A 22228-nucleotide genomic window follows, 5' to 3' on the forward strand; every position below is an offset into this window, starting at 1 on the left:
CTCATCACAGCTCCAAAGTGGGTCCTGATTGAATTAAACTAATTAGTGAATTCCATCCCCTTGGCTACAGTTATTGATTCAGGGATGTCATATGACCCACACAAAAACAACCAGGACACAATTCCTGAGCTTTGACCTGAGCCATGAGAAAATTTGAATTCCTATTTTTGTAGCGTCAAGAGCCTTTTGAGGACGAAGGAGGAAGGACTTTCATATGAACCTGCCCAACATTGAAAATGCAGAGCTATGAAATGATGAGAAAGACCTGTGTCTCAGGAATATTGTTTGAGTCCTGAGTCACCCCTAATCTAGGAGTAGGATCCAATTTTCTTATTGCTTAAGGAGTTTGAGTTGTTTTTTCTATTCCTTACAACATGAATCCTACCTGATTCTCCGGGAAAGGCAAAAAGAAATCTCATATGTTATTACTTTATAGATAGTTATGAGGCAGGAGATAGATGGGCTCCAGGCCAGACATTTACAACTAGCCTCCTGTTCATATTTCTTGAGGCAGGGGATAGATGGGCCCCAGGTTAAACATTTACAGCCAGTCTCCTGTTTATACTTCAAGATAGAAATACAACAGGGACAGGGTAAATAGCTGAACTTGGTCTCCTGTGGACACTTTAAGATAACAGTAGTGGCAGGGGCAGAGATGGGCTAAGCACTGCTTTGGTAAAAGACCAAGAGGTCACATATTTCTCATGCTTGGGGTCAGGGAGACCTCGACTGCACGTGCACAGAAAGGCTCCTTGGGGGGTCAAAAGGAGGGGACGCCAGACCATAATAAGTTGTGGTAACTCCCTCAAAGGCCCTTGCACTGAAATCCATCTTGGCTAAAGGATGTGCACACACATAAGTGAGGGCCCTGAGGCAAATCAGCCATGGGGTCAAAGCAAGACGATTGGTCAGAGGAAAACAAAAACCCAGAAGACTGCCCTCTTATAAATGATTTAAACTTCTCAAAGGTGCTACTTCTCTTTCAGCTCGCCCATGCATCTGTTGGCATGTCCTCTGCTTTTCTAATAAACACCCAACTTTCCTCTTTACCTACTGTCTCCTTGTCAAAAAACATTTTTTCAAGGCAGACAAGAACTGGGACCCAGACTTTGTCTGCTGGCCCTACTGGTCTAGTGGTTGAGATTTGGTGCTCTCACTGCCGTGGCCAGGATTCGATCCCGGTCTAGCCCCCAGCTGCTGCTCACTGTTGTCTCTCCAAAATCAGTCATCGAATCTCCTAGTAAGGCCAAAACAACCAGTTTTTTGTTTGTTGTTGTTGTTTATCATGGAAACAGATTGCTGTTTCTTGAGTTGGGCAGGTAATGAAGTGAATGGCTTTCATCTAAGGGTCACATTAGGAAAAATATATTTTTTTTAACTCTAGAGTAACACTGTGCTGTTAGATGCTCAAAATGTGCAAGGCAAGTGGAAACTGGGTTAATCCCAGGAAACAGCAAAATTTTGTGCTTGCTCTAGGACATTTGCTCACTGAGTGGATGTTAGGTAACATCACTGTCTTAGTCAGCTCAGGCTGCTATAACAAGAATACCATAGACTGGGTGGCTTGAGCAACAAACATTTATTTCTCACAGTTCTGGAAACTGAGAAGTCTGAGATCAGGGTGATGGCATGGTCAGGTTCTAGTTCCAGCCTTCTTCCTGGTTTCCACGTGATGAAAAGAGAGGACTCAGGACTCTTTATCCCCTTATAAGGCCTTCAATTCCACTGTGGGGGCTCCACCCCCATGATCTCATCCAAACCTAATTACATCCCAAAGTCCCCCACCTCCAAATATAATCACATTGGGGATTAAGACTTCAACATATGGATTTGGGAAGGAGACAAACATTCAGTCCATAGCAATCACCCAAACTATTTAAAATCCTTCCCCACAGCAACTCCGCCAAGTACTTGTACTTGAAATCACATAAGAAAAAGAAATATATCCAGAATATGACTCCACAGAATTATCTAATTTTATCTTCACAGCATTACTTTAAGGAAGAAATCAGTATTTCAATATTCTGCATATGAGGGCATTGAGACTCAAGGAAATTTAGAGTTTTCTTTCAGCATTGTAAAGATGGTAACCAAAGCCAGGATTTACAGCCAAGCCTGTCAGACACAAGCTACATGATACAGGAGATCAATAAACTCTTTTTTGATTAATTGAAAGTCTTATTAGATTTCAATTTAATGAAAGTTATAAATATGGTGGCAAATTGCTACCTCTCAGGAATCAATGAGCCTGTTTAAAAATGTGGTATTTAGAAGTCTTGGCCTATCCCCTTAACTGAATTTTTTTCGAACTGTATTTCAGTTTTAGAATCATGGCAGTCTCTAAATTACAGAATACATGGGGATCATGTAGTGGCATGCCCCTCGAGTAGTTCTTTATGGCTAAAGAATGATAATTTCTTTTGAAGCAAAGAAGTCACACAGTGCAATACAGCAGAAAATAGTTATTGGAATTAAGGAAATAATAGGTATTCTTTGAATTCTTCAAATTTGTATCCCTTTGATAGCGCCCATAGAGTTGAGTTTCTGTTGCATTTAAGTGAATACAGTAAAGAAGGATGAAATATCACTTGTTTATAAGTCAAAAGGGAAACTACTTGGCAAAAATTACAATTCAATGCCCTAGGTTTTGACAGCCTTTTGGGGAAAATGTCATACTGCAATACCAGGGTAATTGCCAATTTCCCACAAAGGAAAGCATTTTTTTTTGTAACTAAGGAAGTTTAGTGTGCAGTAGGATATGAAGACTTGAAAGCACTTGAATCGTCTCTAGAAATGGCTGAGCTGTACTTACCCCTCTCTGTGTACACATCAATCAAACACAGTTTTTGTCAAAGTTGCTTTACTTTGCTCCCTAACTTATCATGACTTCTGCTGAGATTTGGTTATGGGGACGGGGCTTGGAAATAAAATAGCAACAGTGGTTTTAGAGGTTTTCATTTTTCAATATATTGATTAAAATAAATTAAACTTCAGCTAATTTATCAACCCTTATAATGAATTCATCAGGCCTCTGAAAACATAGGGAAGCACAAAATTGTTGCTACCTGTTTGTATTAAACTTTGGCATTTAGTATTCCATGGTTTATCATGGCAACCATTCTTTGTATTACCCTTCTTTTTTAGTGTTGGGAAGAAGGAACCAGGAAGAAAAGCAATTAACTTACAGTTTCCTGAATTGTGTTAATACAGATAGTCCTTGTACAGTCTTTAGACTTTGTTTTCACTGAAAAGATAAGAAGTAGTAACTCATTTAAGGCAGAGTGTCTTGGCAGATATACATCTGAATTTTGGCCTGTAATTTTCTTTAAAGTAACAAGAGTTAAGAAGTATTTTGAGGGCAGCTATTTATGCATATGTTGAAGTAATCGTCAGTGCTTTTTGTTCTTTTTTAAAAAATTTTGTTTATGTCATCATCATCCCAAAGTTGGAGGACAGGTTTTATAATTCACATCTCCTAACCCCCAGTGTGATGTCTGCCTCATTACATTGCATTGTCCCTGGGGTAGGGAATAATTTTGTTGCCCAAAGAAATATACAGACTAAAATATATGAAAAAAACTGTCTTGTAATTTAAAAGTAAGGATTCACATACGGTTGAATAACTCAACACTACGAACGGTTTTCTAAAAGAAAAAATAAGTAAGAGACAGCACTTGAATTCAGGAAATTTTACTTTAAAGGATAAACTCCATAAAATGCATCTGACATCCTCCTTCATCTAACTGCTACCTACTTTTCTAGCTCATTTCCTGTCATTCACCATCTTACATTGTGTATTCCAACAACACTAAACTGTTTGAATTTCCTAGATACACCATGCTGGAAGTAAAAAAGAAACAGGTGGTTTATCAGAAACTAGGATTTGGGATTGTCCTGCAAAAGCTAGAACCATGGTATGGGCTGCCAGGTGGGAGCTGATGATAGGCTGCTCCTTGGGAGTTGAACCAGAGAAAGCACAGCTGCTGCTGGAAATGCTGTCATGCAGAGTGAGAAATATATAAATCTCTTGCCTTCTCCTCTATTCTTGCCCTTGCCCACCAGTGACTTCCATGCCCACACCAACCAGATGTCAGTTGCCAAGGGGAGGCTGGGAAAGTTAGTTCCCTGAGATGCAAAGCAGATCAGGGAGGAGGTAGGGAATGGATCTTAGAGCAAACATGCGAATGAAATTTACAACCTGTCTTAAGTTGAGCTTACCCAGAAGTACCATAAAATGAGGACTTGTATTCAAGCAGTTTCTTTGGGAGGTGAATCCAGGATATAAAACAGAAGTGGAAAAATGATGTGTGGGGGAGGTAAGGAAGCTGATACAAGGAAAATTAATAAGCAAGTTATCACTGTGGGAACCTGGGGCTCAATCATGTTGGGAATCTCTGAGAAATTGCATAGAAAATGCCTCAGAATCCCACCTGAGGGATGAGGAAGCTGGGATATGTATGCAGCAACTCTTTTCCCTCATTGCTTGAGAACTGCTCTTGCAAGGGAATAGGCCATTATCTTGGTTGTACTTCCAGCCTTCCCTGAGCATGGGGTGAACATTCTCAAAGAAAGATGATCAGAGAATGTCCAGAGGCAGAAAAATCACAAGTGCTTGCAGTAAGAACCTGTCAGCAGATAAAGGAATGATGAGGGTCAAGCGGCAATGAGAGCACCTGCTACACGCTCAGGACTGAATTAGGTGCTTCCTTTCTGTGTGTCGTTTGTACTTTCTTCATATGTCTGTCATTGTGTTTTTTACATAGCTGTTTCTAATCTATTCTTTTCTTCCTTAAACCAGAGCTATTTCTTATTCTTTATCTAGTCTCCACCAATCAGCCACAGAACTCCTTATATATATAAAATATTAAATTGATGTTTTTAATCCTATCAGACCTAACTCCTCCCTTTTTATAACAAATAATATGAAATATCCCATTTAATGTCCTGAAATTTAAATAATAAAGCCTATTTAAACACATTTTAAAAAATATCAATATTATATCCTAACTCTAATAAAAAGAAAAAAATCAGAAGAAACCAATTTATCATAAAATAGCATGTGTATCATTAGTAAAGGATAAGGTATGAATACACTAGAAGGCATAATAAGTGGTTAGACACTTGCATTTACTTATGAAAACTACATGAAAAACAGAAAGCTTTTGAATATTATTTACATTTTTATCTTTGTTAGTTGAAATATAAGCTAATATATAGACTCAGTGTATATATACATAGACATAGTGTGGATGCAGCAACTAAAAGTGCAGAATGACACGGAAGTGTTGTATGAAAACTTAAATTTCATAAGATTATTTCAATTTATGATGTGCTTTTCCAAAAAAGTGAACAAGTCTTGATAGATTTACTAAGAAAGTACTTTTTGCTGATTAGCATAATGGCATTTCTGAAAAATTCTGTGTAGTTAAAACAGAGAAAATGTGTGTGTATATGTGTGTTTGTATTTTCGTGCAAAATAGAGTTAGGACATAAGCTCAGATATTATATAGAGATTATTCATCTACATGAATCTCCCACAGGACATTTGATAGTTGCCAGATGTGAGTTAATTATCTAATGTGCAGGACAGGCCTGTGCATTGAAGTATATATAGCATCCCTGGTCATTCCTATACCCTTAATTCTAAGGGGTCCCCTAATTATTGTGACAATGAAAAAATACTCTCAAATTTCTAAAACACCCCTTTGAAAGTGAGACTTGCCCTTTGAGAACTACTTTGTTAAATGTTTGTTGAATGCGTCTGCTTCTCAAGTAGATAGGCCCCAAATAGTGGATTAGTTATGGATGGGTGAATAGGAAGTTGAAATTACCTAGGAATATAAAAAGTGGAAATTCATCAACATATCAAAATCACTTTCTGAGTATAAAGATGATTGATGGCTGTTTGGAAATATATATTTTAAAATGTGGCTACTTATTGGTATATTTAAAACTGTCCTCCAGAAGAAAATATAATGAACTTGGCCTTTCAGCTCAACATTTTAATAATGGCTTGGAAAAAGATACAGGAGCCATGTTTATCAGATTTGGAGATAACACAAAGTTGGAAAACATAGTTAATGTGGTGGGTGATACCCATGGTAAAACAATGAGTTAAAAAAATACAATGATATTCATACTCTGGTCCCAGAATATGATTGCATCAGTACAAAACGAAGGCATAGGCTCTCTTATACACATCAGCTCATTACTATCTTAATAAGTAGAGAGACACTGGTTTCACCTGTTTCCATGTGATCTTTAACTACAACAAATGTCTAATATTTAACACAGACAAGGTTATAATCCCACTATACTGACTTGTTTATGGTAATATGTTGAAGTCTGAGTGGTGCCCTTTAAGAGGAGCATTGACCAACCTAAAAACTTAAAAGAAAATAATAATAATGCAAGATCTGAAAACTCCTCCATTTGAAGAATGATGAACAGAATTGGGGATATTCAGAGTGGAAATGAAAATATTTAGGGGAGACATGGTTTACACATGAGCGAATTAAGACTCAGAGGTTAAGTAATTTGTGCAAGGTAATAAAACTAATACATTTAATTTATCAAACATGCATTGCTAAGTGATGGACTATGGATCATTTGCAGTGTTCATAATAAGCACGTGTATTGGCAATATAAACAGTGCCCAAATTTTAGTAGCTTACTAATTCAGCAACTTAAAGTTTATTTACACACAGCTAAATTGTCCCATCTTTGATCTTTTTAAGTGATTTTCTTTCCTACATGGGGTGATTCTAGAACTCAGGCTTCCTCCATTTTGTCGTTGCTCTTTCCTCTAAGTTCTCAGCATCCTCCACATTTAGTCAGCCAATAGGAAAAAGGGAGCATGCGTGGTAGCACAACTGCTTCTTAAAAACTGCCTGGGAAGTGACATACACATATTCCATTAGCCAGAAGAACTCACATGACCAAACTTGGAATCAAGGGAGGGGGAAGAGAGCAAGGACTCAGGAAGAAGATGAGAACCATAGGCCTGAATTAGGCAGTTGTCTCCCAAGTATTGCTGGCTATGGAAAGAGAGAATGAATTTGTTGGAGGAGCCACTAACATTTTCAGCTACCATCAGCAAAATAAACTTTTCCACTTATTTTACAATTGAGGACACCAAAGCTTATAAATATTTAAGGACCTTTCCCTAGGTCTCATAGCTTTTAAGTGGGTACTGAATTTTTTGTCTAATTTTAAAGTCTAGGTTTGTCTTTACACTATTCTAAACCATCTCTAGTGAGAGATAGACCTTCCTATTACTACATTTTGCTTTCTTCCCCAAATGAGTTCAATTTTCCTATTTTTACTTACTTTTTTGATCAACCAATGGGATCTTGACTAGTTCTAACTTTTCTTGAATCGAGCGTTACATCCCCTTTCTAGACAAATTATTGTTAATCACCCAGAGGCATGCCACCAATAATCTTTCTTCTGGGAGTGGTTAAAACAGATACATCCAAAACATACACACACATACATTCACACACACACACACACACACACACACACACACCTGCTTACACATACACACAGTCACTCATACACTCATACTGACACACACACTCACACTCACATATACACGCACAAGCTCCTTCTCTGACCTTTTCTAACTCATACATTTTTCTCCTTTGGGAGATTAGACTACTCCTGGCTCCCCTTTGCTGGTATTTAAATAAAGTCTGCATAAAATACTGAAGTCATTTTCTTCCTGGCTTTGCTCAGTCTCCATAGCAACCTGCTTAGCAACAGACTTCTTTAAAAAGGAATCTCAAAAAAGCTGCACAGGACCATATTTCTTACAATTGTACTAAAAATTGGGAAAAAATTAAAATAAGAACTCTCATCACAACTTACACTAACTTTCCTCTCAATAATTCTCTGGCCTGTTGACCTGCTTCTGCTCCTGCCGTGTACTGTCCATTCTCCACATTGCAGTCACAGCCACCTCCAAACACAGTTCAGTTTGTATCATTTTCCTTCCAAAATGTTTCTTTCCAAGAGTTCTGTTCTCATTCTGATACAGCCCAAATTTTGATCAGGGCTCACAAAGCCTTACAAAGTCCCCCCAGTCTCTGGGACGTGTTCCTCTTTGCTCCCACAGTCCTTTCTTGTTGTCACTCCCATCCGCCAAGTTCATTGCCCCTTCAAGGCCTTTACATCTGCTGTTCTCTCTGCCTGGGCTGCTCTGCCCCGAGATTTTTACATGATTCATACCTTCTTATACTCACCATCTGAATTAATCTGCATGATTTTAAATAGAAATGGATATCATCTTCTTCAATAAGTGGTGCTGGGAAAACTGGACAGCTACATGTAAAAGAATGAAATTAGAATACTCCCTAACACCATACACAAAAATAAACTCAAAATAGATTAAAGACCTAAACGTAAGACTGGACACTATAAAACTCGTAGAGGAAAACATAGGAAGAACACTCTGACATAAATCACAGCAGGATCTTTTTGACCCACCTCCTACAGAAATGGAAATAAAACCAAAAATAAACAAATGGGACCTAATGAAACTTAAAAGCTTTTGCACAGCAAAAGAAACTGTAAACAAGACAAAAAGACAACCCTCAGAATGGGAGAAAATATTTGCAAACGAATCAACAAAGGATCAATCTCTAAAATATATAAACTGCTTATGCAGCTCAATATTAAAAAAAAAAACAAACAACCCAATCAAAAAATGGTCAGAAGACCAAAATAGACATTTCTCTAAAGAGGACATACAGATGGCCAAGAGGCACATGAAAAGATGCTCAACATCACTAATTATTAGAGAAATGCAAATTAAAACTACAATGAGGTATCACCTCACACCAGTTAGAATGGGCATCATCAGAAAATCTACAGACAACAAATGCTGGAGAGGGTGTGGAGAAAAGGGAACCCTCTTGCACTGTTGGTGGGAATGTAAATTGATACAGCCACTATGGAAGTTCCTTAAAAAACTAAAAATAGAATTACCATATGACCCAGCAACCCCATTACTGAGCATATACCCAGAGAAAACCATAATTCAAAAAGAGACATGCACCCCAATGTTCATTGCAGCACTATTTACAATGGCCAGGTCATGGAAGCAACCTAAATGCCCATCGACAGACAAATGGATAAAGAAGATGTGGTACATATGTACAACGGAATATTACTCAGCCATAAAAAGGAATGAAATTGGGTCATTTTTAGAGACGTGGATGGATGTAGAGTCTATCATACAGACTGAAGTAAGTCAGAAAGAGAGAAAAAAATACTGTATATTAATGCATGTATGTGGAATCTTGAAAAATGGTACAGATGAACTGGTTTGCAAGGCAGAAATAGAGACACAGATGTAGAGAACAAGCATATGGACACCAAGGGGGGAAAGCGGGAGGAGATGGTGGTGGTGGGATGAATTGGGAGATTGGGATTGACATATATACACTAATATGTATAAAATAGATAACTAATAAGAACCTGCTGTATAAAAAATTAAATTAAATTTAAAAAAGAATTGAACATCATCTGAAAATACAACCTTTATTTGTTTATGCACTTATTATACATGTGATTTCCACCAGGGGAGGGGCTTTGTCTTCTTCACAACCTTATTCCAACCACTTAGCACAGGGTTGGCAATGAGTAATCACTCACTGTTGAATAAAATCAACAACTAATGACCAATGTTTGTTTAGTGCCTCCCACTTATCAGAATGTATTTGTTTGTTGTTTCAGACTGTAGATAAAATGACTGAAGTTTCTAGAGAATAGGGCCCAGTGTCTCTGTCCATCCTGAAAGTAAATGCTTATGCATTAGGAACATTCCACTCCACATTTAGATTAAGAGCAGAACTGGGATTCTGTCAGGCGGCCCAAACTGGCCATAATTAGTCTGCAGAGGTGGAAAAGGACTGTCCATGTAGTTTTGCTCACTGCATTCATCTAGACTCTAAGATCATGCATAAAACATGTTTGCTTTAACTTTGCACAAAGTTCAGTATGCTGGAGTTTGAGGGAAATTCATCTTTCAGACAGGTGGTTTCCAAGATTATAAAATTGAGCACAGGTGACTAAAGGGGTTTGCTTAAGAGGGGGAGGAAGGATTCTTTAGTATTTTTTACGCCTGCCCCTCTCCTCCTTTCCCAGAAATGGTGCTTGATAAAGAACATTAATTAAGTGGGTACTCTATGGATGATGCAGATTATTCCAGAGGAAATAAATGCAGTGTATAAGTTAATCAAAAGAATTTCCCCCGCATTGACTTTACCCCTTAGCTCTTTAATTAGCTATTCAAGAGCAGCGCTCCTATACATGTCTAAAAATAGACAGAAGCTTCCTCAGGAGAAAAGTAAGGCAACCTGTTTTCTCTGCATTTCAGTAGTGCAGATTTGCACTTTAATTTCATAAAACTGATAAAAAAACTGAAAAAAAAATTTGCACTTTAATTTCATAAAACTGATAAAAAGTTTGTATATTTTTTTCTTTTAAAAGTGTACATCTGTAACAGAAAAGACATGCCCAGAGGCTTTACTCATGTAAAAGCATAGTATTATATTACGTTTGCATAGAACTTTGTAGTTTGCAAAGCTCTTTAATATAGATAATGTGACTTTTCTTCCTCACATTCAAGTAGGTGATGTTAACATTAAAAAACAGTTGTGGGGCATCCTGATCCCATTGGCACTTAAACTGGCAGCCCCTCCCATCCTGGTGTTTCTGGGAGTCCCAAGGAGATGTTTGACCTTGTCTCACAATGTTGTGTGTCAGCTACTGCTACCACAAGAAGCCCTTTATTTTCTTTCTCATCTGTACTGTATTCTTTTGTTAATGTTCTCCAGATTACTTTAAAAATGCCCACTAGTGCCTCTGTGAGAATGCTAATATCCTTGCTGACCCTTGAGGTGCCAGAGGAGTGCTGTGATCTCCATGGAAGTGGACAGAATGCTTTGCTTTAACATATTTTATGCTACATTTTCTCCTCTAATTCTTCCACCTTCAGGGACACTTATGCCAAATACATAGATTCTTTGAGCAGGCTCCCCCATCAACTCACAAATTATGCTCTAGCACTGGATCTGATTGAGGCCCAAGTAAGAGTCTGCTATACGTTATTTCATTAGGTTTCCATGACAACTCTATGAGATATTTAGGGTAAGACGTTTAGGTGAGGTTTATTATTGGTTCCATTTTATGTATTAGAAACTAAAATACAAGGAATTTGATTCATTTTTTAAATTTTTAAAAAATAATTTTAAAGAATTGTCAGGTTAAAATAGGAATGAGATACCTTTCTACTTACCTACCCCCACATCCTTTTTGTTATTTCTTTTTCTAAGATCAAAGTCTCCTTTTTTAAGTTCCTCATGCAAACTCTTTTTTTTTCCAGCTTTATTAATGAATAATTGACAAGTACACAGGTAATATCTAATTCTCTTTAAATGAGAAAAGCTGCCCAGGAAGGAATGAATTTTATGTGAGTGGAGGTTTGGAAGCAGAGACTGGAAGGTACAATGGAGTGGTCAGATACCAGATGGAGAATATGGACTAGATGCATCTCTAAAATCCCTTTCCAATCCTTTTGTGGTCAATAATCCCACAGCTAAAACCGAAATCAAGTGAACAACAATGTGACTCTGCTAAAGGAAAGGGAGACGGTCTGGACTTTTATTAAAAGAGGGGTGAGGAAAGCACAAAGCAAAATGGTTGATGAAATCTGAGAGAAAAATCAGAAGAAAGGCCGAGGGAGGAAGTTTTCAGTTTAGGCAAGAGCAGCAGGGTCTGGAAAGAGTTTGTGGATTACTAAATCCTTTCAAGTTCAAAGGCAGAGAGCTGGTGACCTGACATGAGGTCTTCTATAGCTGTTGGAGTTTGAAGAGGGGGCAGGAATAATGCCAGTCAGCGGGAGATGGGTGGGATCAAAGTCTTGAGTTAAGAAGCAGCTTAGCCCCATAGAGGCATCTCAACCCTCTTGCATTTGGTTTCAGCTCCATGTCCACACCTGGGAGCAGCATGCCCCTAACAGACACCAGGGTGATAGTGCTGGTAGTGGTAGAACAGACCTCTCTGCTACATAAGAACCAATCAGGAGAAACCAGTCTCATGGGAAAGAAAAACTAATGACAATTGTGGGACATCCAGAAATCTCTTCTCTGCCTTAGTTTTGAGTAAACATAACTCAAAAAGTTCTGGGACAAAGAATTGTGACTTGACCATTGACATAGGCCATTGGCCTGTGTCAGAACTATCTGTTACTCTGCTACTTTCTATATATCTATTTAATTGGTCCTTCCCCACAGATTACTGTTCATTGATCTTACTAAAGGTTTTCCAGCATCTGGGTTTTCTGTATACTTGTTTTCCCTAGGACACTGGAGCTCATTGCCTTGTGCATGTGAGTTGGTAGGGAGTTACTTAGTTGCACATCATCTTTATCCTGAAGTGACCTTTTTCTTAGCTTTGACCCATGGACCATAAACACTTACACTGCTAGGCTCTTGAACCACTAGGACGTGAGGCTCTGTCTGGCATCCCATACAGATGGCTTTGCCTCATTTATCTCAGGCTTGGAAACTGAGCATTCTAATACAAACACCCTTATGCATGATGTAATATTTATTTTAAAATTGTATATCTTTTTTGCAATAAATAATAAAAAAGTGAGTTCAGACAGCCTTAATAATCTAGTTAAGGCTTGCATCAGAAAAGAAAAGCAGGGCTTCCCTGGTGGTGCGGTGGTTGAGAGTCCGCCTGCCGATGCAGGGGACACGGGTTCATGCCCCGGTCTGGGAAGATCCCACATGCCGCGGTGCGGCTGGGCCCGTGAGCCATGGCTGCTGAGCCTGTACGTTCGGAGCCTGTGCTCTGCAACGGGAGAGGCCACAGCAGTGAGAGGCCCACATACCACAAAAAAAAAAAAAAAGAAAGAAAAGCAATTTTTATTTCCAGATGGGTAAATTGAGACAGGTTAAATGTTTTCTCCTGATAACAGCAAAAAGTAACAGAGTTGGGAGTATAACTCTGCAACCCTGATTCCCAGTTCTCATTAATAAAACACAGTCAACACCCTGCTCCCTTGCTCTGATTGCTAAATTTACAGACCCCAATTCTCCCATTAAATCTAAATTGTATTTGTATTTAAATCTAAATTGTATTTAGCATTTCCATCAGAAAGCTTTAATTTTTAAATTATTTCTAAGAGCTCTGAGGAGAGGTTATTGGCATTCTATCTTGAGAGCACAGGAGAAAAGGTAGTACAAAAGTTAAGTGACAAACCACAGGACATAAACAGACTGCTATTGCCAGAATAGACAGAAATTCATAGAAATTCATTCCCTCTATTTTTGAATATGAAAATTTTCTTAGTGAAGTGTTTAAAACAATCCTAAAATCAAAATATGACAAAATATAGAGAAAAACTGAGTATCCATTTGCCCACTAAGCTTACTCTTTAACTTAATACCTTGAATAGTTAATTATCTTTATCTAATTCCTATGTTTTCCAAACCTGTTTGGCCCTACCAATAGGCTAACATGCATATAGTGACTATAATATGTTGAATAACTCCAGGATAAACAGTAAAGATTTGAGCTTACACAGTCTTGCTATATTTATATGTGCTAACTATTGACATCAATATACTCTTAATTGCTGAGTACACATGAGATCACTATTTACTGCGAAAGACACTGGATAGGATTGAAAGGAAAACATCATGATAAAATTGCCCAGTAATTCAAAATGTTAACATGTGACTAGGAGACTGAAAGCACCACCAATGCATTCAGAAATTTCTGTTCCAATGCAGAGTGTGAGTGAAGATAAGATAAAATTCAGATTTTAATGCAAGAAAGTAAATAAGACTATAGATTTCACCAGGACTCGGTAAGTGAAACTCTCAATTAGAGTAGAACAATTAAGGGATAGAATTTGTACAAAATGTAGAAGGAAAGATGGGAAAAATCTTTTACATGGGTACATATCCTATACAAGATATGTATAATAATTTCAGAAATTTAAGCAGGGAATGACATAATTTTCATAGAACTGCATGGCATATGATTAGAGGGTGGAAAACAGGAGTCAGAAACCAATTTGGAGGATTTCCAGTGATGTAGATGAGAAATAATAGATGTTTAAACTAAGGAAGAGACCATCTTTGAGAGATAATTAGGAGGAAGAATTAAGAATGTGAGACTTCAAAGAGTCTACCCTAGAACAATGGGTGGATAGTGGCTTCATTTACCAGGATAGAGAATGTGAGAAGTGAAAAAAAAAGACTTTGAGAAGACATTTAGATTTAGAAATTTTGCTTTGATATCTTTGTGAGACATTCAATTTAAAATGACCACCAATCAATAGGAAAATCATGCCTGAACCTCAATCAGTAAGTCTGGGAAGAGATATTCACAGTCCTGAGGTTTTTGTTGTACAAAATAACCTGGAGATACTGTTCCATGTGGGAAGAGACTCATGGATTGAACATTGGAAATTCCACATGTAATCAACTAGTCACATCTTTGTGATTAGTGTTTTAAAGAACTAAATATAGCACTAAAAACAGGTATATGCCAAGAACTTAGGAGTAGAAAAGGAAATTGAGTTGACCCTTGAACAATGCAGGGGTTGGGGCACTGACCTCTGCTTAGTCAAAAATCTACATGTAATTCATAGTTGGTCCTCTGAGTACACTGTCCCTCATCCTTGGATTCAGCCAGACTCTGATTCTGTAGTACTGTAGTATTTACTTTGGAAAAAAGTCCATGTATAAGTGGACCTACACAGTTCAAACCTGTGTTGTTCAACTGTATTTTGTTTTGCAGTCTGTTCTGGTAAATTAGGGATGTTTTCCTTAATCTTGGAGGATGTCTTCTAAAAGAGAAAGAAGACTTAACCTATGTAGCTTCAAAGGCTTAATCCAGAAAAATGAAATAAGGAAAAACTGTCTAATAAATTGAACTGTGCCAAATAAGACAGTTTGGTTAGGCAGAAAAAACTTTCTAGACACTAAAGCTGTGTCTGACATACAGACAACACACAGTAAACATTTGTTGAATGAATAAGACTGATCACTTTGCTGAGAGTTGTAAATAATGATGAAATATTGAATGAGGAGTTCCCTAAAATTGATTTCTGTCCAGTCTTATGTATCTAATATTTTACATTGAATAGTTCTTTGGTCCATTTCTTTGAGACATTTAAATGTAAAGACTTATCTGAAGGTAAGACTTCCCTGTAGATATAGCTCCATAAAATTAGCTTATCACCCTTTGCTGAGAAAATAGTATATATAAATGTGCTGGAGTCTACTTTGTCAAACATAATCTGTAAATCTAATAAGACATTTGCTCAGAACTATCACTTTGCCAATATCTTTACTTTGAACATGGTTGGCTTCCTAAATATTTTTTAAAGACTTTATTTTTTAGGGCAATTTTAGGTTTACAGTAAAATTGAGAGAAAAATACAGAGATTTTTCCATTTACCCCCTGCCCTCACACATGCATAGCCTCCTCCATTATGAACACCACTCACCAGAACAGTGCATTTTTTTACCAAGGGTGAACCTACATTGACACATTATAATCACCCGGAGTCCATAATTACCTTAGGGTTCACTCTTGGTATTGTACATTCTATGGGTTTGGGCAAATGAATAATGACATACAGCTATCATTATAATATCATACTGCCCTGAAGATCCTCTGTGCCCTGATTGTTCATCTCTCACCCCTGCCTCACCCCTGGCAACCACTGATCATTTTACTGTCTCCATAGTTTTGCTTCTTTCAGAATGTCACATAGTTGGAATCATACAGTATGTAGCTGTCTCAGATTGGCTTCTTTCACTTAGATATAGGCATTTAAAGTTTCTCCATGTCTTTCCATGGCTTGATAGCTCATTTCTTTTTAGGGCTGAATACTATTTTATTGTCTGGATATAGCACAGATTATTTATTTACCTGTTGGAGGACAATCTTGGTTGCTTCTACATTCTGGCAGTCATGAATAACTGCTGTAAACATCTGTGTGCAGTTTTTTGTGTAGACATAAGTCTTCAATTCCTCTGAGTAAATACCAAGGAGTGTGAATGCTGGATCATGTGGGAGGAATGTTTAGTTTTGTAAGAAGCTGTCATACTGACTTCCAAAGTGGTTGTACCATTTTTCATTCCCACCAGCAGTAGAGGTTTTTTTCAGTATTTTAAGATTTTGTTCTTCTTTCATTTAAGTTTCTCCTTTACTATTGTTGTATCCATGTAAAATTATAGTGATGAACATGGCTAAAACATTCATTAATTAGCCCACCTCCCTGGATTTGGGCAGAATAGTGATTAGATAATTTTGGATTAATGGGGTAATAAAAATATACATTACAGCAATTTTGTGACTTCTTACTTTTATAATTTGTCAGTTTTATGCACATTTAATAGTGTGAAGTACATGGAAGTGTGTATTTTCTTTGCTTCATGACCTCATCTCTAACCTCTACGGTTTAATTTTGTTTTAAAAAGGTACTAGATTACTTCTATATACAACTTAAAACATATGTGACAATATCTCCTAATATTAACCTGTATGTATCAATCAAAATTTGTTTCATTTTATCTTCCTTTTTTCTTACTGATGATCCAATGTATATTTTCTTATTTTATTTTTTATGAAAATGCATTCACATTTTAGATTCTATATATTTTTCTTTATTAAGTTTTCAACATCACTAAAATGCTTCTGAACTTGAATGGTGTTTATCATTCTCAAAAAACATGTTTCCTTGTATTCCACCTCTGGGATCTCTGAGAGCCAGTATTAATGTGTAAAACACATTTTTTTTTATTGCTTTACAGAACCTTCTTTATCTTTAAAACATGGTACAACCTTATTATGCTTCCCTGATGCAATTAGGACAGAATATGTGAAAAATGTCAACACGAATAACAGTTGAATGTTTGACAGTGAACATGTGCTATAGTCATTTTAGGGGCAAGTCTAAATTGGAAACTCTAGTTAGATAAAGGTCAGCTTTCCTAAATAGATGAATCAATGTAAAGAAGCAATAGCTTCTTCCATAATATTTATACTATAGTTAACATATGTAAGCTATTTTTTCTTTGAGTTCTATGTGAAACTTTGTAGTTCAATATCCTACCTAACATACTAATGGAAAAATAGAAATAGCATATATCTCATTTGAATATGCATAGCACAAAGTATAAAGGGGTCTCCATCCCTATCGTTCATTTTGATGGTGGGAATACATGCCTTTCTGTTCTGTCCAAACTGATCCAAATACTGATCAACTAGTTATTACCAAGTATTTACTTTGTTCTTGGAATTTGTGTTGAAAGTCTGATGCCATCAATTAGGATTATAAGGTAATTGGTCAAGACAAAGGTACTAAAGAGATAATCAGTCCAGATTTGATTTAACATATATTTAACACCTATTTATTAATCATTTCCTATATACTACATATGTGAAGAAAGAAAATTAATATGTTAGTGCAACCCAAAGTATTAGCTGTGGGTAAGAGATGGTTTTAGGTAACATGTTGAGGTAGTATTAAATGACAGTGGATCATACACTGGGCAAGCTCTTTTTACTTCTCTTCCAAACCTTCTGATTATCATCAAAGAGAATATTCAATTTGATGCCCCCATATCTTTAGCTCTTCTCTAGACAAATTCTCTCTCTCTCTCTCTCTCATGAAAGCGAGGGGCATCAATCTAAGAGCTCAAGGTGGAGAACAATATTACAATTTAATAATATGATTTTACTTTGTCATTTTTATTTTTGGGCTTCCTCTCTTATTAGAGTAAGTGATATTTTTTTAAAAGATAAGTCGATTTAAGTGAAAAAGCAAAAAGTTCAAGTTGAAGGAACATTAACAATACATGTAATATACCGTTGCAGCAAAGCTGGTAGATGGTTACACAAATGCCTGGAGATGGTAAGCACTGGAAAGCTATATCCTATGTTCTTGGGCATCACCATTTAGATTATTTTTTTGTGGGGCAAACTTCTATTCCTGAATGTTACCTATATTATGCCGCTAATCTAAATACTCTGTTTTACACTACTGGTTCTATGGGGACAAAGATCATTGCCATCCTGTTAGTTTATTTTAAGGTTTATATGAAAAGACAAAATTACGAAAAAAAAATTGAGAGCTAGTCACTGCCTCTACTGCATTTTTCATCAAACATGAGAGCTGAATGTGCCCCATGAACTTGTTCTACGATGCACAGCACTATGGTTGTGCGTTTTAAAACAGTGAGCTTTGTGTCTTGTTTGGTTATAAAATTACTAAGTCACCATACTTTGGGCACTTTCAGAGGGTAGATATGGCAACTTTGGATAGTACAGTATGGTACAGGTTAGATATACTACAGGTATGTATCATTTCAGGTTATGAATAAGCTTCTGAATCAGGAACTGGCAAAAAAAATAAGCAGTTAACAAATCAGGTACTGATTGTGGTTTTCTGCTCCCCATAATCAGAAAGAATAGTGGCCTTTTGTTTGTTTATTACTATTATTTCTTTATTATGAAGAGAATGAATGGCAGAAATGAGAATCAAACTTGGAAACCATGATTCCTGGAGGATGGTTTTTTCACTCATAGCAACAGCATGAATACCCTCAGGCAAATGCCACAATCAGACTACAAGAAACAAGAGAAATCCTGGACTAACAGTTAGGAAACTAAGCTGTGTGACCTTTGGCAACTCATTTAACTTGTTGGAGCCTCAATTTCCTCAGTTGTCAAATAGAAAAGTTAATATTTTCCTTGTTTGTCTTACAGATCTGCTGTGAGGCTTAAAGAAAATGCTGAAAGATATATGAAATTCTGAACTGCCATGCAAATGTAAGGCATTGTTATCCTTATGTATTACCTCTTTCACTCTTTTGTGATGTTGATCATTTTCTCTACCCTGCTCCTTAGCCCCTGATCTTTCATATGTGTTCCCGTGTGTCTATGCTTCCTATTTCCTGATGGATGCAGAAGCTTGACAGGCTGCCATGAAGTCATTGGTATTTGGCAGAGAGCTCTCTCCTGTCCACATCTTTGCTGGGACTGCCTCCGAGGGACTCTGCTGGATTTACTGCCTTGGGCAGGGCTCCGTTAACGTCATCTGTTCTCCTGTTGTCATGAAATAAGAGAAGCTAAAGTTCAAGACAGAGAAGAGTCAAGATCCCAGAGGAATTTGGTGAGCACTTCTTCCTTGCCCTGGACCCTGGTGACACATGGATAAAACTAGGGGTAACGGTAATTTGCAAAAAATTTCATTCAACTTCCCTGATCCAACTCAAATTTCATATTCCCTCTGAAGCCTTTTCTGATCCCCCCAGGCAGAAAAATAGATCCTAGATCTTGTGTTCTCATTGCACTTTGATAAAACCTCCATTATGACACACACTATGATATATTGTACCAATTTCATATTTTTAAGCTTCTCTTTTGCAGCTGATCGTCTAGAGAGAAGAAATCTGTCTTATTTATTTCTATCACCTCAGTACCTACTCTGCTGTATAATAAGTAGTCATATTTTGGGGGGAATAAAAGAGTGGGAAAGACAGAAGAAAAGATTAAAGAGAGCGAAAGAAGGAGGGAGAAAGAAGAATAAGTGAATTTTCCTTATTCTCTGGAATGGATGATTTTGTTTGCAGCATCCCTAAATCTAGAGCTGTAATTTAAACCTAGGTTTTAGCCCTAGAATATTTAGCAAGGATATATTATTTTCCTAGGTGGTAAGATAACTGTGATAACTTGGTCAGAATGTTTGTTTCTTCCTTAGAATCCATTTTGACTACAGGCTTTTTTCTTTGCTTTTAATACCCCCCCAATTTTTTTTCTTAAGTAAGTGCTGTGTATGTGACATGGTAAACATATATAAATGGTATTCTCAAAACGTTTTAATCAGTTTTGCTTTTGCCTATGAGATTATTTTTGTTTTCTAGCTCCAAAATGCCAAAAGAAAAAACGTAGTGCATTTTTTGAAAGTCTAGACAATTTTGCCTTTTGATTTGAGGTCTGGGCACTCATCTTATTCTTGTACTGCAATTAGAATCAAGCAAATCATTAAGCATGTCTAAGAGGACATCCTATGTGAATTTAAATAGCTTATATTTCTGGTTCACTTTTCCCAATTTTAAGCCACTGCACCACACGTAAACAGGCCTATCAGGTCAAGTGTTTACCTAACAAATTTCTTGCTATATTTTCTACTGAGATAATCCTATATGATTATGAAAGAAAAAAAAGAAGGAAGGCAGAAAAAGAGGGAGGCAGGGAGAGAAGAAGAGAGGAAGAAAATGGGGAAGAAACTTTTTACTTAGATTTTTACAACATCTACAGTAAATGTTTTGGAGACAAGGCCATGATACTGGTAGAAAAACAATCAGAATGGAGAAAATCCTGCACAGATGTAAAAAAAATCTAAGAACATTTGTCTTTCTGCTGTGCTCTAAGAATCCTTAAGAAACAGCCCTATTTATTATTTTTTCTTTATTGTACAGCATTCACTATCAGCGATCTCCATTGCATTTGATGTTTAAAAGTTGCTTATTTTCCTCTGGAGATTTTAGTACAGTCTCATTAGAAGTGATCTTATCAACACTGAGTGATGGTCTTCAGAAGAGAGCTAGCATTGTATAAATACTGATATTTCACTGAGATCAGAAACCATGTATTTTTCAGCTTTTTATCTTAGGGCTTCATAAAGTGGCTGGTATGTGGGAGACATAAAAAAGCATTTGAAGAAAATGCATAAATGATTGAATGACATATGAATGAAAAAATCAAATTTAAAACAAAACAAAACAATAGCCTAAGTATTTAATTTAGTTGGGAATCACAAATGTTTACTGTGTGCCTGTCATGGTTTACACACTGAATTCAACACTGTAAATTATATAAAATTGGTAAGTTTCTGATCTTCAAATAACAGTTTTAATATCAGTCACATATTCTATCATGACAGAATCAGCATCAGTTTTGGCTTAATTGTTATAATTGTGACATTATGCATTGGTTACTAAGAATGCCATGATTACCCTCACTAACTAGTTTTCTGACTTTTATCCAGTTTGCAGAAACTCATAGAGGAAAAAAATCTTCATGTGATGTGTAAAACTTTGTACCCAGGACAATTTAACATTCTTTCATTGTTACTAGCAGAGTTTCATATGTTTAGGCTTGTCTTTTGCAACTGGTCCTATGGAGCCTGAAATAATTTCATTTTAGTTTGAAAATAGTTCAATTTTTAGTCCCTGACTGGTGAAGAACCAGATATCAAGGTGCACAATTAGGATAATGAGCCAAGTTGAAAGTAACATTCAAGCTTTCATTCACTTAACTGTGACAGAGCAAGCAAGAGGCAAAAAGTAGCCCTGGCTCCTCGGTGTTCCATTTCTCTTTTGCAGTACGTGGGCTTCTCACCGCCGCGGCCTCTCCCGTCACGGATCACAGGCTCCGGACGCGCAGGCCCAGCGGCCATGGCTCATGGGCCCAGCCGCTCCGCGGCACGCAGGATCCTCCCGGACTGGGGCGCGAACCCGCGTCCCCTACATCGCCAGGCGGACTCCCAACCACTGCGCCACCAGGGAAGCCCTTCCATTGTTTTCTGTGGAATGCACCAGGCAAGTCAGGTGGATTAGCACAGGCAGGGGAATCTTCTTACTGTGGAGGAGCCTGGACAGAAGGTCACTGCCTTTTTATAGACCTGTGTGCGTGGTAGTGGCAGGGGGTGCTGGTAAGGGATGGGAACGGAAAGGTACTAAGTTAAGTGGAGAAAAGTACCTCCGCCAAGGCCCTCAATAAGGAAGTCTCTGAACTGAATGGAGGTGCCTGAATTAGGAGTACAGATATGTATATGAGCATGTCTGGCTGGCCCAGGGATGGGGGGGCTTGAGTCCTTGACTATAACTCCCTCCAGGACTGCAATGAACAGGCTATGCACCAACTCTGGTGTGGGGAAGGCAGCTTCGTCCCACGAGGCCTGCAAGGAAAAGCTTTGTAATTGCATATGGTTGGGCCAGAAAGATCACACATGGGATTTGGCCTGGCACCAGCTCCTCACTTCCCCACCATCTTCCCTCTGCTCTTCAGCACTGGGGAAGCATCCACACTAGCTCCCTCCTGGTAGTGTCACTCTGCCTGGAATTCTACAGCATCTGGCTCAAAAATATCATTCCTTTCAATGCATTTGCTATCTTTCAGACAC

The 22228-nt window shown here is 37.5% G+C and overlaps 1 long non-coding RNA gene across 1 annotated transcript in view; it reads left to right on the forward strand.

Moving 5' to 3' along the window:
* Nucleotides 1-21403, forward strand: part of LOC137210713 (uncharacterized) — a 60016-nt gene extending 38613 nt beyond the window's left edge. The window contains exons 2-3 of the long non-coding RNA XR_010936673.1: nt 18808-18870; nt 19009-21403. This is a non-coding gene — a long non-coding RNA (uncharacterized lncRNA). The remainder of the gene's footprint in view (nt 1-18807; nt 18871-19008) is intronic.
* The last annotated feature ends 825 nt before the right edge of the window (nt 21404-22228 follow it).

Source organism: Pseudorca crassidens, chromosome 2 (genome assembly GCF_039906515.1).
Source record: "Pseudorca crassidens isolate mPseCra1 chromosome 2, mPseCra1.hap1, whole genome shotgun sequence".
NCBI classification, from domain to species: domain Eukaryota; kingdom Metazoa; phylum Chordata; class Mammalia; order Artiodactyla; family Delphinidae; genus Pseudorca; species Pseudorca crassidens.